This window comes from Cupressus sempervirens, chromosome 2 (assembly GCF_028749045.1).
Source record: "Cupressus sempervirens isolate cs-2001-9-10 chromosome 2, ASM2874904v1, whole genome shotgun sequence".
Classification (NCBI taxonomy): domain Eukaryota; kingdom Viridiplantae; phylum Streptophyta; class Pinopsida; order Cupressales; family Cupressaceae; genus Cupressus; species Cupressus sempervirens.
In genome coordinates, this window is record NC_143119.1 from 539,050,789 (window position 1) to 539,068,288 (window position 17,500).

The 17,500-nt window shown below is 50.7% G+C and overlaps 1 non-coding gene across 1 annotated transcript in view; it reads right to left on the reverse strand.

Moving 5' to 3' along the window:
* LOC149573361 (18S ribosomal RNA) overlaps nucleotides 1-1,665 on the reverse strand; it is a 1,811-nt gene extending 146 nt beyond the window's left edge. The window contains exon 1 of the ribosomal RNA XR_016360631.1: nucleotides 1-1,665. This exon is cut by the window's left edge and continues 146 nt beyond it. This is a non-coding gene — a ribosomal RNA (18S ribosomal RNA).
* Between the last annotated feature and the right edge of the window lie 15,835 nt (nucleotides 1,666-17,500).

A 17,500-nucleotide genomic window follows, 5' to 3' on the forward strand; every position in this document is an offset into this window, starting at 1 on the left:
TCTGTAGGAGCGACAGGCGGTGTGTACAAAGGGTAGGGACGTAGTCAACGCGAGCTGATGAATCGCACTTACTAGGAATTCCTTGTTGAATATCAATAATTGCAATGGTCTATCCCCATCACGATGCAATTTGGCAAGATTTCCCAAACCTTTCGGGCCAGGGAGAGAAACTCGTTGGTTGCATCAGTGTAGCACGCGTACGGCCCAGAACATCTAAGGGCATCACAGACCTGTTATTGCCTCAAACTTCCATGGCCTAGGAGGCCATAGTCCCTCTAAGAAGCTGGCCGCGAAGGGGAACCTTCGTGTAGCTAGTTAGCAGGCTGAGGTCTCATTCATTAACGGAGTTAACCAGACAAATCGCTCCACCAACTAAGAATAGCCATGCACCACCACCCATAGAATCAAGAAAGAGCTCTCAATCTGTCAATCCTTACTATGTCTGGACCTGGTAAGTTTCCCCGTGTTGAGTCAAATTAAGCCGCAGGCTCCACTCCTAGTGGTGCCCTTCCGTCAATTCCTTTAAGTTTCAGCCTTGCGACCATACTCCCCCCAAAACCCAAACACTCTGATTTCTCAGAAGGTGCTGGCAGAGTCCTTAGAGCAACATCCGCCGATCCTTGGTCGGCATCGTTTATGGTTGAGACTAGGACGGTATCTGATCATCTTCGAGCCCCCAACTTTCATTCTTGATTAATGAAAACATCCTTGGCAAATGCTTTCGCAGTGGTTTGTCTTCCATAAATCCAAGAATTTCACCTCTGACAATGAAATACGAATGCCCCCGACAGTCCCTATTAATCATTACTCCGGTCCCGAAGGCCAACGGAACAGGACCAGACTCCTATCGCGTTATTCCATGCTAATGTATTCAGAGCGTAGGCTTGCTTTGAGCACTCTAATTTTTTCAAAGTAACAGCGCCGGAACCGCGACCCAGCCAATTAAGGCCAGGAACACACCGCCGGCAGAAGGGACGTGAGGGCCAGTGCACACCCAGAAGGCGGACCGACCGTGACGACCCAAGGTCCAACTACGAGCTTTTTAACTGCAACAACTTAAATATATGCTATTGGAGCTGGAATTACCGTGGCTGTTGGCACCAGACTTGCCCTCCAATGGATCCTTGTTAAGGGATTTAGATTGTACTCATTCCAATTACCAGACTCGATGAGCCCAGTATTGTTATTTATTGTCACTACCTCCCCGTGTCAGGATTGGGTAATTTGCGCACCTGCTGCCTTCCTTGGATGTGGTAGTTGTTTCTCAGGCTCCCTCTCCGGAATCAAACCCTAATTCTCCGTCACCCGTCACCACCATGGTAGGCCTCTATCCTACCATCAAAAGTTGATAAGGAAGAAATTTGAATGAAGCGTCGCCAGCACAAAGGCCGTGCGATCCGTCGAGTTATCATGAATCACCGGAATAGCAGGCGAGCCCGCGCCGGCCTTTTATCTAATAAATGCATCCCTTCCGAGAGTCGGGATTTGGTGCACGTATTAGCTCTAGAATTACTACGGTTATCCGAGTAGCAAAGTACCATCAAAGAAACTATAATTGATTTAATGAGCCATCCGCAGTTTCACAGTCTAAAATAGTTCATACTTAGACATGCATGGCTTAATCTTTGAGACAAGCATATGACTAGTGGCAGGATCGACTAGGTAGCTTCTAACAACGAGGGGACCCCCAAGACCTGCTACAGCCAAGTGATGCCCGCCGCGATGGGAAACCGAAATTTGCATTCGCTCCGTCATGCATCCAAACATAATCTGCCACACAAGCAACAAGAATGACATTCACAGCACATGCAGGACTCGCAACGCTCAAAGATTTTGCACAAGAGGAAAGTGTCCCATCGTCGACTGGAGAGGGCTGAATATGGAGCCTCGGTTCAGAGGCACCTGGGAAGAACATCCCGTACGGAACCCTTTACCCTCGAACTCGCTGTTGCCACTACTCAGAAAGAAGCCTCGAGTCTGTACGAGATGCACCGCACACGTAGCCACCTCAATTGTAAGGCTACTCAGAGACATCCATTTCCTAGGCATATGCCTCCTACACGCCTATTGAGGTGCACCCACACAGAAAAAATCCTTCTCGATCGCAACAAACATTTTCCCATGACGAAGAGCTGGTTGTTGAAGTGCCAACGGAGACCACCGTGCTGAAGGGTGAAGGGCTGTGCGAGTCGAAAACATGGCTGGTTATGCGATTGGCGGGGGCATCACTGTGCACGCGACCACCTCAATTATAAGGCCGCTCGAGGGCATCGTGTATAACAACACCCCCTCCGCACATTTATAGGTGATGTGAGCCCGCCCGCATACACAGACATGTCTAACCTCTGGCAAATATCTCCTTTCCCAGCACAACCTCGCTAACCGTTCCCCGTGACACGTGATCTACCAGCGTAGGTACAGAAAAGTTCCTACGGCTGAACACTCACACTAGCGGTTTCGAACAAGCTTCAATCTCATGCACATGCACATACTGAAGAAATGGCACCGCGAGGGAACCACCCGCGACCACCCACATCTCGGCAAAAAGCATTCGTGCGATTTCTTCCCCTAGACAGACACGTTGGGCCTGCACTTGTCAGAGCATTGCAAAGATGAGCGCTCTGGTTCGCAGGAGCCTGAGAAGAACATCTCGTACGAAACCCGTTCCCCCAAAATGCTCGAATCACAAATGCTCGCAGCAGGGTCGTAATGCCTAGAGACAAGGGCTCGCCATTAGATCAACTTCAAAATCGCTGAATAGACGCGCTGTAGAATGGCAACCGCTGCCAAGTCTCTTCCGTAGTTGCGTCGGTCGAGTGATCGAAGAAGGTGATCTAAGAGAGGGTCCAAGCATAGGCATTCGTTGGGGGATTCATGCCGATGGCATAAATTTATGCAATACCCGAGCACCCTCGAGGGTGGGCTTCATGCCCCTCTAATTGATTCAACGTCGCCGTCCACCGTTTCAAAATCCGACATATCCATCCGCCCTAACAGCGGCGTTGAATCAATGAGGGGGGCACGGGAGAGGCTCGCGGCAACCACCTCTCCCATTGTAGCCGTGATAGGCACGCAAAAAATTTTGCTAGAGTGCCAAGCACCCACCTCATGCCTAGAGACAAGGGCTCGCCATTAGATCAACTTCAAAATCGCTGAACAGATGCGCTGTAGAATGGCAACCGCTGCCAAGTCTCTTCCGTAGTTGCATCGGTCAAGTGATCGAAGAAGGTGATCTAAGAGAGGGTCCAAGCGTAGGCATTCGTTGGGGGATTCACGCCGATGGCATAAATTTATGCAATACCCGAGCAACACCGGATGGAGGTGCTAGACGAGGGCTCCTGTTTTAGATCGAGTTTTAAAATCACCGAGTAGACACGGTGAGGGCTGGCAACCGCTGCCAACCCTTTTTCCAAAATTGTGCCAGCTGAGTGACAAGAAAACATGATCTAAAGGAGAGTCCAGGAATAGCACCCTCGAGGGTGGGCTTCATGCCCCTCTAATTGATTCAACATCGGCGTCCACCGTTTCAAAATCTGACATATCCATCCGCCCTGACAGGGGCGTTGAATCAATGAGGGGGGCACGGGAGAGGCTCGCGGCAACCACCTCTCCCATTGTAGCCGCGATAGGCACGCAAAAAATTTGGCTAGAGCGCCAAGCACCCACCTCATGGCTAGAGACAAGGGCTCACCATTAGATCAACTTCGAAATTGCTGAACAGACGCGCTGTAGAATGGCAACCGCTGCCAAGTCTCTTTCGTAGTTGCGTCGATCGAGTGATCGAAGAAGGTGATCTAAGAGAGGGTCCAAGCGTAGGCATTCGTTGGTGGATTTGCGTCGATGGCATAAATTTATGCAATACCTGAGCAACACCGGACGGAGGTGCTAGACGAGGGCTCCCATTTTAGATCGAGTTTTAAAATCACCAAGTAGACGCGGTGAGGGCTGGCAACCGCTGGCCAAACCTTTTTCCGAAATTGCGCCAGCTGAGTGACAAGAAAACATGATCTAAAGGAGAGTCCAGGAATAGCACCCTCGAGGGTGGGCTTCATGCCCCTCTAATTGATTCAATGTCGGCGTCCACCGTTTCAAAATCTGACATATCCATCCGCCCTGACAGCGGCGTTGAATCAATGAGGGGGGCACAGGAGAGGCTCGCGGCAACCACCTCTCCCATTGTAGCCGCGATAGGCATGCAAAAAATTTTGCTAGAGTGCCAACCACCCACCTCATGGCTAGAGACAAGGGCTCGCCATTAGATCAACTTTGAAATCGCTGAACAGACACGCTGTAGAATGGCAACCGCTGCCAAGTCTCTTCCGTAGTTGCGTCGGTCGAGTGATCGAAGAAGGTGATCTAAGAGAGGGTCCAAGCATAGGCATTCGTTGGGGGATTCGCGCCGTTGGCATAATTTAATGCAATACCCAAGCAACACCGGACGGAGGTGCTAGGCGAGGGCTCCCATTTTAGATCGAGTTTTAAAATCACCAGGTAGACGCGGTGAGGGATGGCAACCGCTGCCAAACCTTTTTTCAAAATTGCGCCAGCTGAGTGAGAAGAAAACATGATCTAAAAGGAGAGTCGAGGAATAGCACATCCAGGGTGGGCTTCATGCCCCTCTAATTGATTCAACGTCGGTGTCCACCGTTTCAAAATCTGACATATCCATCCGCCTTGACACCGGCATTGAATCAATGAGAGGGGCACGGGAGAGGCTCGCGGCAACCACCTCTCCTATATAAGCTATTAGTGTGAGGCTCGCTCTGCATTAGAAATTAGCGAACACACTGACATCCGCCTTAAAAATCCAAATCCTTTAAAATTCCTACCAAACAGCCATTCACGACCCAATTTTTTATGAGGTCGGCAGAGGAGCAAAAGATTGTCATCGGTTAGGAGATGTGAGTTCATGGAGCCGAGGGACTGAAATGGTCATCGAGCTCATCCGATCAACTGGATGAATTTCACCTTGAAGGGGCCCAATCCAAAAGTTCCAGAGGTCATCTCCTGGAAGTCTCGAGAACAAGGCCCATCTTACATGCAAACTCTGCTACTGCACAAACATAGGTTGCAATTAAAGAGAAATTGCGAGGCCGTCACAATGGCCCGAGGCCAATGGCTCCGACTAAGTCAATTTTCTCTTGCAATCACCATGCCGCCGTTCACAGAGAGATCTCCCCATCCACTTGTGACTTGACGCACAGTCCAAGTGCTAGACGTGAGCTTGCCCTTGAAAGAAAGACCACTTTCCAAGACATCCCCCAAGACATCCCCCATTCACTTGTGACGCGACGCACAACCCAAGTGCTAGACGCGAGCTCGCCCTTGAAAGAAAGACCACTTTCCAAGACATCCCCCGATGACACATTGGAACGACAATCGTTGTTGAACCATTCCCAATGTTCTGCCGATCGAGTTGGCGCAGAGGTGACCTTAGGGAGCTCCCGCATAGCAATCGGGATGTGCTTTCATACCCATCTCTCACAAAAACCAATCTTAGCTGTGAACAAATTTCGCCGCAATGACACCATTGGAATGACGACCGCTGTCGAACAACTCCCAAATTTGTGCCCTGATGGAGTGAGAAAGAATAGCAACTTTGGGGAGCCGCGCATTGCAAACGAGCTGGCTGCTGGTTCTTTCCACTCCTATATATAGATCCGATGTCATTGATTTTGTTTGGAATCCGAGGCTGCATTCGTCCTTGCTCACACAAGCAATGGCTCTTCTCATCGAATGGCCACGGGGAGCTTCCAATCACAAAGGCTCCCTTGTCACTCGTGATGCGCAGCCCAACTGCTTTCCGAAATTGCGCCAGCTTGAGTGATAAGAAAACATGATCTAAAGGAGAGTCGAGGAATAGCACCTCGAGGGTGGGCTTCATGCCCCTCCAATTGATTCAACGTCGGCATCCACCATTTCAAAATCTGACATTTCCATCCGCCTCGACACCGCTGTTGAATCAATGAGAGGGGCACGGGAGAGGTTCGCGGCAACAACCTCTCCTATATAAGCTATTAGTGCGAGGCTCACTCTGCATTAGAAATTAGCGAACACGCCGACATCTGCCATAAAAATCCAAATCGTTGAAAATTCTGACCAAACAGCCATCCACGACCCAATTTATTATGAGGTCATCTAAGGAGCAAAAGATTGTCGTCGGTTAGGAGATGTGAATTCATGGAGCCAAGGGACTGAAATGGTCATCGAGCTCATCCGATCAACTGGATGAATTTCACCTTGAAGGGGCCCAATCCAAAAGTTCTGGAGGTCATCTCCTGGAACTCTCAAGAACAAGGACCATCTTACTTGCAAACTCTGCTACTGCACAAACATAGGTTGCAATTAAAGAGAAATTGCCAGGCCATCACAGTGGCCCGAGGCCAATGCTCCGACTAAGTCAATTTTCTCTTGCAATCACCATGCCGCCGTTCACAGAGAGATCTCCCCATTCACTTGCGACGCGACGCACAATCCAAGTGATAGACTCGAGCTCGCCCTTGAAAGGCTAGGCCACTTTCCAAGACATCCCCCGATGACACATTGGAATGACAACCACTGTTGAACCATTCCCAATGTTGTGCCGATCGAGTTGGCACAGAGGCGACCTTAGGGAGCTCCTGCGTAGCAATCGGGATGTGCTTTCGTACCCATCTCTCACAAAAACCAATCTTAGCTGTGAACAAATTTAGAATCCAAGGCTCGTATCCATCGATATCGTCGGCACTGGGTCTATATATTCAAAGGCCACGGAGAGATTCCGATAAGAGAAGCTCCCCTGCTCGCTCGCACAAACATCCCAAATGCTAGACACAAGCTCCCGCCCTTAGCATCGCTCTCCGGATCGCCGCAATGACACATTGGAATGACAACCGTTGTCGAACAACTCCCAAATTTGTGCCGATGGAGTGAGAAAGATGAGCAACTTTGGGGAGCCGCGCATGGCAAACGGGCTGCTGCTTTATTCTGCTCTTATATATAGATCCAATGTCGTTGATTTCGTTTGGAATCCGAGGCTGCATTCGTCCTTGCTCACACAAGCAATGGCTCTTCTCATCGAATGGTCACGGGGAGCTTCCAATTACAAAGGCTCCCTTGTCACCCGTGATGCGCAGCCCAACTGCTAGACGACGGCTCGCCCTTCAGATCGCTGCCCAGGAAACCACCACAACGGCACCATTGGAACGACAACCGCTGCCGAACCATTCCAAAATTTTTTTGCCAAAGAAGTTGTTGCAAAGAGAACGACTCTGGGGAGAGAGCCCTTGCATAGAAAAATTGGGATGGCTTCACGGCAGCTGGATGGGATTTGAATTCATGGAGCCAAGGGAGTGAAATGGTCATTGAGCTCTTCCGATCAACTGGATGAATTTCACCTTGAAGGGGCCCAATCCAAAAGTTCCGGAGGTCATCTCCTGGAACTGTCAAGAACAAAGGCCAATCTTACATGCAAACTCTGCTACTGCGCAAACATAGGTTGCAATTATAGAGAAATTGCAAGGCCGTCACAATGGCCCGAGGCCAATGCTCCGACTACTAAGTCAATTTTCTCTTGCAATCACCATGCCGCCGTTCACAGAGAGATCTCCCCATTCACTTGTGATGACGCACAATCCAAGTGCTAGATGCGATCTCGCCCTTGAAAGGCCACATTCCAAGACATCCTGATGACACATTGGAACGACAACCACTGTCGAACCATTCCCAATGTTGTGCCGATCGAGTTGGCACAGAGGCGATCTTAGGGAGCTCCTGCGAATCGATCGGGAAGTGCTTTCGTACCCATCTCTCACAAAAACCAATGTTAGCTGAACAATTTTAGAATCCAAGGCTCGTATCCATCGATATCGTCGGCACTGGGTCTATATTCAAAGGCCACGGAGAGGTTCCGATAAGAGAAGCTCCCCTGCTCTCTTGCACAAACATCCCCAAATTCTAGACGCAAGCTCCCGCCCTTAGCATCGCTCTCCAGATCACCGCAATGACAAATTGGAACGACAACCACTGTCGAACAACTCCTGAATTTGTGTCGATGGAGTGAGAAAGAAGAGCCAGATCGGGTCGACGAAAACGGCTAAGCTAGATCGGGTCGGCCAGCATGGCTCGGCCACCATTTTTCGCCGAGAGCTTTTGATATTAAAGCTCCCATGTAGCAGCGATAAGTACACCACGACAAAATTGCTAGAGCACCGAGCACCCATAGCAAATTGCCATTATACCAAGCAACACCGGAGTGCTAGACAAGGGCTCACGTTTAGATCAAGTTTTAAAATCACCAAAAAGACACGCCATGGATCGGCAACCGCTGCCTCACCTTTTCCAAAATTGAGTCATCGGTAAACATGATCTAAAGGAGAGCCGAGGAAAAGCACTGAGATCGCTTCATGCCCCTTTCATTCATTCAACATCAGCATAAACCGTTTGAAAACCCAACAATCCGATCTGCCTAGACACCAATGTTGAATGAATGAAAGGGGCATGGGAGAGGCTCACGGCAACAACCTCTCCTATATAAGCTATTAGTGCGAGGCTCGCTCTGCATTAGAAATTTGCGACAGCGCGGACAAAATCCTTAAAAATCCAATTCAATGAAAAATGTGACCAAACAGCCATCCACGACACCATTTTTGGGGCTCGCCCAGATCGGCTCGGCCAAAATGGCTCGCCCAGATCGGCTCGGCCAGCATGGCTCGGCCAGATCGGCTCAGCCAGCATGGTGACTTGCTGACTCGGTGAGAGTACTTCGAACTATCAAGAACAAAGGCCAATCTAACATGCAAACTCTGCTACTGCGCAAACATAGGTTGCAATTATAGAGAAATTGCAAGGCCGTCACAATGGCCCGAGGCCAAGGCTCCGACTACTAAGTCAATTTTCTCTTGCAATCGCCATGCTGCTGTTCATAGAGAGATCTCCCCATTCACTTGTGATGACACACAATTCAAGTGCTAGACGCGAGCTCGCCCTTGAAAGGCCGCGTTCCAAGACATCCCAATGACACATTGGAATGACAACCACTGTCGAACCATTCCCAACGTTGTGCCGATCGAGTTGGCACAGAGGCGATCTTAGGGAACTCCCGCGTATCGATCGGGAAGTGCTTTCGTACCCATCTCTCACAAAAACCAATGTTAGCTGAACAATTTTATAATCCAAGGCTCGTATCCATCGATATCATCGGCACTGGGTCTATATTCAAAGGCCACGAAGAGGTTCCGATAAGAGAAGCTTCCCTGCTCGCTTGCACAAACATCCCCAAATGCTAGACGCAAGCTCCCGCACTTAGCATCGCTCTCCAGATCACCGCAATGACACATTGGAACGACAACCACTATCGAACAACTCCTAAATTTGTGCCGATGGAGTGAGAAACGAGAGCCAGATCGGGTCGACAAAAACGGCTAAGCCAGATCGGGTCAGCCAGCATGGCTCGGCCACCATTTTTTGCCGAGAGCTTTCGATATTAAAGCTCCCATGTAGCCGCGATAAGTACACCATGACAAATTGCTAGAGCACCAAGCACCCATAGCAAATTGCCATTATACCAAGCAACGCCGGAGTGCTAGACAAGGGCTCACGTTTAGATCAAGTTTTAAAACCACCAAAAACACACGCCATGGATCGGCAACCGCTGCCTCACCTTTTCCAAAATTGAGTCATCGGAAAACATGATCTAAAGGAGAGCCGAGGAAAAGCACTGAGATCGCTTCATGCCCCTTTCATTCATTCAACATCGGCATACACCGTTTGAAAACCCAACAATCCGATCCGCCTAGACACCAATGTTGAATGAATGAAAGGGGCACGGGAGAGGCTCGCGGCAACAACCTCTCCTATATAAGCTATTAGTGCGAGGCTCACTCTACATTAGAAATCTGCGACAGCGCAGACAACTCCCTTAAAAATCCAATTCAATGAAAAATGTGACCAAACAGCCATCCACGACACCGTTTTTGGAGCTCGCCCAGATCGGCTCGCCCAGAATGGCTCGGCCAGCATGGCTCGGCCAGATCGGCTCGGCCAGCATGGTGACTTGCTGACTCGGTGAGAGTACTTCGAACTGTCAAGAACAAAGGCCAATCTAACATGCAAACTCTGCTACTGCGCAAACATAGGTTGCAATTATAGAGAAATTGCAAGGCCGTCATAATGGCCTGAGGCCAATGCTCTGACTACTAAGTCAATTTTCTCTTGCATTCGCCATGCCACCGTTCACAGAGAGATCTCCCCATTCACTTGTGATGACGCACAATTCAAGTGCTAGACGCGAGCTCGCCCTTGAAAGGCCGCGTTCCAAGACATCCCGATGACACATTGGAACGACAACCACTGTCGAACCATTCCCAATGTTGTGCCGATCGAGTTGGCACAGAGGCGATCTTAGGGAACTCCTGCGTATCGATCGGGAAGTGCTTTCGTACCCATCTCTCACAAAAACCAATGTTAGCTGAACAATTTTATAATCCAAGGCTCGTATCCATCGATATCGTCGGCACTGGGTCTATATTCAAAGGCCATGGAGAGGTTCTGATAAAAGAAGCTCCCCTACTCGCTTGCACAAACATCCCCAAATGCTAGACGCAAGCTCCCAAACATAGCATCGCTCTCCAGATCACCGCAATGACACATTGGAACGACAACCGCTGTCGAACAACTCCCAAATTTGTGCCGATGGAGTGAGAAACGAGAGCCAGATCGGGTTGACGAAAATGGCTAAGCCAGATCAGGTCAGCTAGCATGGCTCGGCCACCATTTTTCGCCGAGAGCTTTCGATATTAAAGCTCCCATGTAGCCGTGATAAGTACACCATGACAAATTGCTAGAGCGTCGAGCACCCATAGCAAATTGCCATTATACCAAGCAACGCCGGAGTGCTAGACAAGGGCTCACGTTTAGATCAAGTTTTAAAACCACCAAAAAAACACGCCATGGACAAGGGCTCCCGCACTTAGCATTGCTCTCCAGATCACCACAATGACACATTGGAACGACAACCGCTGTCGAACAACTCCCGAATTTGTGCCGATGGAGTGAGAAACGAGAGCCAGATCGGGTCGACGAAAATGGCTAAGCTAGATCGGGTCGGCCAGAATGGCTCGGCCACCATTTTTTGCTGAGAGCTTTCGATATTAAAGCTCCCATGTAGCCGTGATAAGTACACCATGAAAAATTGCTAGAGCGCCGAGCACCCATAGCAAATTGCCATTATACCAAGCAATGCCAGAGTGCTAGACAAGGGCTCACGTTTAGATCAAGTTTTAAAACCACCAAAAACACATGCCATGGATCGGCAACCGCTGTCTCACCTTTTCCAAAATTGAGTCATTGAAAAACATGATCTAAAGGAGAGCCAAGGAAAAGCACTAAGATCGCTTCATGCCCCTTTCATTCATTCAACATCGGCATACACCGTTTGAAAACCCAACAATTCGATCCGCCTAGACACCAATGTTGAATAAATGAAAGGGGCACGGGAGAGGCTTGCGGCAACAACCTCTCCTGTATAAGCTATTAGTGCGAGGCTCGCTCTGCATTAGAAATCTGCGACAACGCGGAAAACTCCCTCAAAAATCCAATTCAATGAAAAATGTGACCAAACAGCCATCCACGACACCGTTTTTGGAGCTCGCCCAGATCGGCTTGGCCAGAATGGCTCGCCCAGATCGGCTCGGCCAGCATGGCTCGCCTAGATCTGCTCGGCCAGCTTGGCTTGGCTAGCATGGCTCGCACAGATCAGCTGAGCCAGATCGGGTCGGCCAGAACGGCTAGCCCAAAACGGCTAGCCCAGATCGGCTCGGCCAGCATGGCTTGGCCAGAATGGCTCGGCCAGCATGGCTCGGTAAGAACGGCTCGCCCAGATCAGCTCGGCCAGAACGGCTCGGCCAGCATGGCTCGGCCAGCATGGCTCGCCCAGAACGGCTCGGCCAGAATGGGTCGCAAAGATCGGCTCGCCCAGAACGGGTCGCCCAGATCGGCTCGGACAGAATGGCTCGCCCAGATCAGCTCGGCCAGCATGGCTTGCCCAGAATGGCTCGGCCAGATGAGGTCGGCTAGAATGGCTCGCCCAGATCGGCTCAGCCAGTATGGCTCGCCCAGAATGGCTCGGCCAGATCGGGATGGTGACTTGATGAACGCACTTAAAGAGTCGGCTTAGCGGGGTGACTTGATGAAAGGACTTAAAGAGTCAACTTGGCGGGGTGAATCGATGAACGAACTTAGAGGGTCGACTTTCGGGGTGACTTGATGAACGGACCTAAATAGTTGACTTGGTGAGAGTACTCGGTGGGGTGACCTGATGAACAGACTTAGAGAGTCGACTTGGTGAGAGTCCTTGGTGGGCCGACCGGTTGGGTGACTTTGTGAACTGACTTAAAGAGTCGACTTGGTGGGAGTACTTGGTGGGGTTTGACTTGATGAACGAACTTCAAGGGTCAACTTGGCGAGGTGACTTGATGAACGGTCCTAAAGAGTTGACTTGGTGAGAGTACTTGGTGTGGTGACTTGATGAAAAGACTTAAAGAGTCGAATTGGTGAGAGTACTTGGTGGGGTGACTTGATGAACGCACTTGAAGGGTCGACCTGGTGGGGTGACTTTATGAACGCACCTAAAGAGTTGACGTGGTGAGAGTGCTTGGTGGGGTGACTTGATGAACATAGTTAAAGAGTCAACTTGGTGAGAGTAGTTGGTCGGGTGACTTGATGAACGCACTCGAAGAATCGACTTGGTTAGAGTACTTGGTGGGGTGACTTGATGAACGGACTTAAAGATTCGACTTGGTGGGCCGACATGGCGGGGTGACTTGATGAACGGACTTAGAGAGTCGACTTGGTGAGAGTACTTGGTGACTTGGTGGGCCGACCTGGCCGGGTGACTTGATGAACAAACTTAAAGAGTCGACTTGGCGAGAGTACTCGGTGGGCTGACCTGGTCACGTGACTTGATGAACGGACTTAAAGATTCGACTTGGTGGGCCGACCTGGCGGGGTGACTTGATGAACGGACTTAGAGAGTCGACTTGGTGAGAGTACTTGGTGACTTCGTGGGCCGACCTGGCCGGGTGACTTGATGAACAAACTTAAAGAGTCGACTTGGCGAGAGTACTCGGTGGGCTGACCTGGTCACGTGACTTGATGAACGGACTTAAAGATTCGACTTGGTGGGCCGACCTGGCAGGGTGACTTGATGAACGGACTTAGAGAGTCGACTTGGTGGGTTGAACTAGCGGGGTGACTTGGTGAGAGTACTTGGTGGGCTGACCTGGCAGGGTGACTTGATGAACGAACTTAGAGAGTCGACTTTGTGAGAGTACTTGGTGGGTCAAACTGGCGGGGTGACTTGATGAACAAACTTAAAGAGTCGACCTGGTGAGACAACTTGGTGGGCCGAGCTGGCGGGGTGAATTGATGAACGAACCTAAAGAGTCGACTTTGTGAGAGTACTTGGTGGGCCGACCTAGCGGGGTGAGTTGATGATCGAACTTAAAGGGTCGTCTTGGTGAGAGTACTTGGTGGGCCGACCTGGCGGGGCGACTTGATGAACGAACTTAAAGAGTCAACTTGGTGAGAGTACTCGGTGGGGTGACCTGATGAATAAACCTAAAGAGTCGACCTGGTGAGAGTACTTGGTGGGCCGACCTGGTGGGGTGACTTGGTGAGCAAACTTAAAGAGTCGACTTGGTGAGAGTAGTTGGTGGGCTGACCTGGCGGGGTGACTTGATGAACGAACTGAAAGAGTCGACCTGGTGGGCCGACTTGGCAGAGTGACTTCATGAATGAACTTAAAGAGTCCACTTGGTGGGCCGACCTGGCAGGGTGACTTGATGAACAAACTTAAACAGTCGACTCGGTGAGAGTAATTTGTGGGCTGACCTGGCGGGGTGACTTGATGAATGAACTTAAAGAGTCGACTTGGTGGGGTGACTTGATGAACCCACTTGAAGGGTCAACTTGGTGGGGTGACTCTATGAACGGACCTAAAGAGTTGACTTGGTGAGAGTACTTGGTGGGGTGACTCGACGAAAGGACTTAAAGAGTCGACTTGGTGAGAGTACTTGGTGGCTCGACTTTATGAGCAGACTTAAAGAGTCCACTTGGTGAGAGTGGGCCTAACGGGGTGATGTGGTGAGTGGGCCTAACGGGACGAGTTGGTGGGGCGACTTGGTGAGCGGTATTAGAGAGCCGACGTGGTGAGGCGACTTGGTGAGTTGGTTCGTTGAGATGACATGGTGAGCTGACTTGGCGAGTCGACCTGGCGAGCGAACTTAAAGAGTCGACTTGGCAACGTACTCGAGTCAACTTGGTGAGGTGACCTGGCGAGCGGGCTCAAAGAGTCAACATGGTGAGGTGACTCATTGAGTCAACATGGTGAGGCGACTCATGGTGAGGAGCTATCCTTGAGGCGACTTGGTGAGCCGACCTGACGAGCTGACACGGTGAGCAGGCTTAAAGAGGCGATGACTTGGTGGGGTAACTCGGCAAGCCAACTTATCGAGGCGAGATGGTGAGTCGACTTGGTGAGCTGACTTGGTGAGCGCACTTAAAGAGTCAACTTCGTGAGGTGACTCGGTGAGTTAGCCCGCTGATGCGACTTGGGCGGGCCGACCTGGCGAACGAACTTAAGGAGGCGACTTGGGTGGGCTGACCTGGTGAGGGAACTTAAAGAGTTGACTTGGCAACGTACTTGAGAAACCGACTTGGTGAACTGACATGGTGAGTGGGCTTAGAGAAGCAACTCGGTGGGGCGACTTGATGAACGGACTTAAAGGGTCGACTTGGCGGGGTGACTCGATGAACGGACCTAAAGAGTTGACTTGGTGAGAGTACTTGGCGGGGTGAACTGATGAACGGACTTAAAGAGTTGACTTGGTGGGAGTACTTGGTGGGCCGACTTGATGAACGGACTTATAGAGTCGACTTGGTGAGAGTAATTGTTCTGGTGACTTGATGAACGCACTTAGAGAGTCGGCTTGGCGGGGTGACTTGATGAAAGGACTTAAAGAGTCGACTTGGCGGGGTGACTCGATGAACGAACTTAGAGGGTCGACTTTGCGGGGTGACTTGATGAACAGACCTAAAGAGTTGACTTGGTGAGAGTACTCAGTGGGGTGACCTGATGAACAGACTTAGAGAGTCGACTTGGTGAGAGTCCTTGGTGGGCCGACCTGGTTGGGTGACTTCGTGAACTGACTTAAAGAGTCGACTTGGTGGGAGTACTTGGTGGGGTTTGACTTGATGAACGGACTTCAAGGGTCAACTTGGCGAGGTGACTTGATGAACGGTCCTAAAGAGTTGACTTGGTGAGAGTACTTGGTGTGGTGACTTGATGAAAAGACTCAAAGAGTCGAATTGGTGAGAGTACTTGGTGGGGTGACTTGATGAACGCACTTGAAGGGTCGACCTGGTGGGGTGACTTTATGAATGGACCTAAAGAGTTGACGTGGTGAGAGTGCTTGGTGGGGTGACTCGATGAACATAGTTAAAGAGTCGACTTGGTGAGAGTAGTTGGTCGGGTGACTTGATGAACACACTCGAAGAATCGACTTGGTTAGAGTGCTTGGTGGGGTGACTTGATGAACGGACTTAAAGATTCGACTTGGTGGGCTGACCTGGCGGGGTGACTTGATGAACGGACTTAGAGAGTCGACTTGGTGAGAGGACTTGGTGACTTGGTGGGCCGACCTGGCCAGGTGACTTGATGAACAAACTTAAAGAGTCGACTTGGCGAGAGTACTCGGTGGGCTGACCTGGTCACGTGACTTGATGAACGGACTTAAAGATTCGACTTGGTGGGCCGACCTGGCAGGGTGACTTGATGAACGGACTTAGAGAGTCAACTTGGTGGGTCAAACTAGCGGGGTGACTTGGTGAGAGTACTTGGTGGGGTGACCTGGCAAGGTGACTTGATGAATGAACTTAGAGAGTCAACTTTGTGAGAGTACTTGGTGGGTCAAACTGGCAGGGTGACTTGATGAACGAACTTAAAGAGTCGACCTGGTGAGAGAACTTGGTGGGCCGAGCTGGCGGGGTGAATTGATGAACGAACCTAAAGAGTCGACTTTGTGAGAGTACGTGGTGGGCCGACCTGGCGGGGTGAGTTGATGACCGAACTTAAAGGGTCGACTTGGTGAGAGTACTTGGTGGGCCAACCTGGCGGGGCGACTTGATGAACAAACTTAAAGAGTCGACTTGGTGAGAGTACTCAGTGGGGTGACCTGATGAACAAACCTAAAGAGTCGACCTGGTGAGAGTACTTGGTGGGCCGACCTGGCGGGGTGACTTGGTGAGCAAACTTAAAGAGTCGACTTGGTGAGAGTAGTTGGTGGGCTGACCTAGCGGGGTGACTTGATGAACGAACTTAAAGAGTCGACCTGGTGGGCCAACTTGGCAGAGTGACTTCATGAACGAACTTAAAGAGTCCACTTGGTGGGCTGACCTGGCGGGGTGACTTGATGAATGAACTTAAAGAGTCGACTCGGTGAGAGTAATTTGTGGGCTGACCTGGTGGGGTGACTTGATGAATGAACTTAAAGAGTCGACTTGGTGGGGTGACTTGATGAACCCACTTGAAGGGTCGACTTGGTGGGGTGACTCTATGAACGGACCTAAAGAGTTGACTTGGTGAGAGTACTTGGTGGGGTGACTCGACGAAAGGACTTAAAGAGTCGACTTGGTGAGAGTACTTGGTGGCTCGACTTTATGAGCAGACTTAAAGAGTCCACTTGGTGAGAGTGGGCCTAACGGGGCGATGTGGTGAGTGGGCCTAACAGGGCGAGTTGGTGGGGCAACTTGGCGAGCGGTATTAGAGAGCCGACATGGTGAGGCAACTCGGTGAGTTGGTTCGTTGAGATGACATGGTGAGCTGACTTGGCGAGTCGACCTGGCGAGCAAACTTAAAGAGTCGACTTGGCAACGTACTCGAGTCGACTTGGTGAGGCGACCTGGCGAGCGGGCTCAAAGAGTCAACATGGTGAGGTGACTCATTGAGTCAACATGGTGAGGCGACTCATGGTGAGGAGCTATCCTTGAGGCGAATTGGTGGGCCTACTTGATTAGTCGACTTGGTGAGCCGACCTGATGAGCTGACACGGTGAGCGGGCTTAAAGAGGCGACGACTTGGTGGGGTAACTCGGCAAGCCAACTTATCAAGGCGAGATGGTGAGTCGACTTGGTGAGCTGACTTGGTGAGCGCACTTAAAGAGTCAACTTCGTGAGGTGACTCGGTGAGTTAGCCCGCTGATGCGACTTGGGCAGGCCGACCTGGCGAACGAACTTAAAGAGGCGACTTGGGCGGGCTGACCTGGTGAGCGAACTTAAAGAGTTGACTTGGCAACGTACTTGAACAACCGACTTGGTGAGCTGACATGGTGAGTGGGCTTAGAGAAGCAACTCGGCGGGGCAACGAGCTGTGAGTGGACTTAAAGAGTCAATCCTTGATTTGGCAAAGACCACATGGTTAGATGACTTGGTGATCCGACCTGGCTAGCAAAATTGGCAAGCAAAC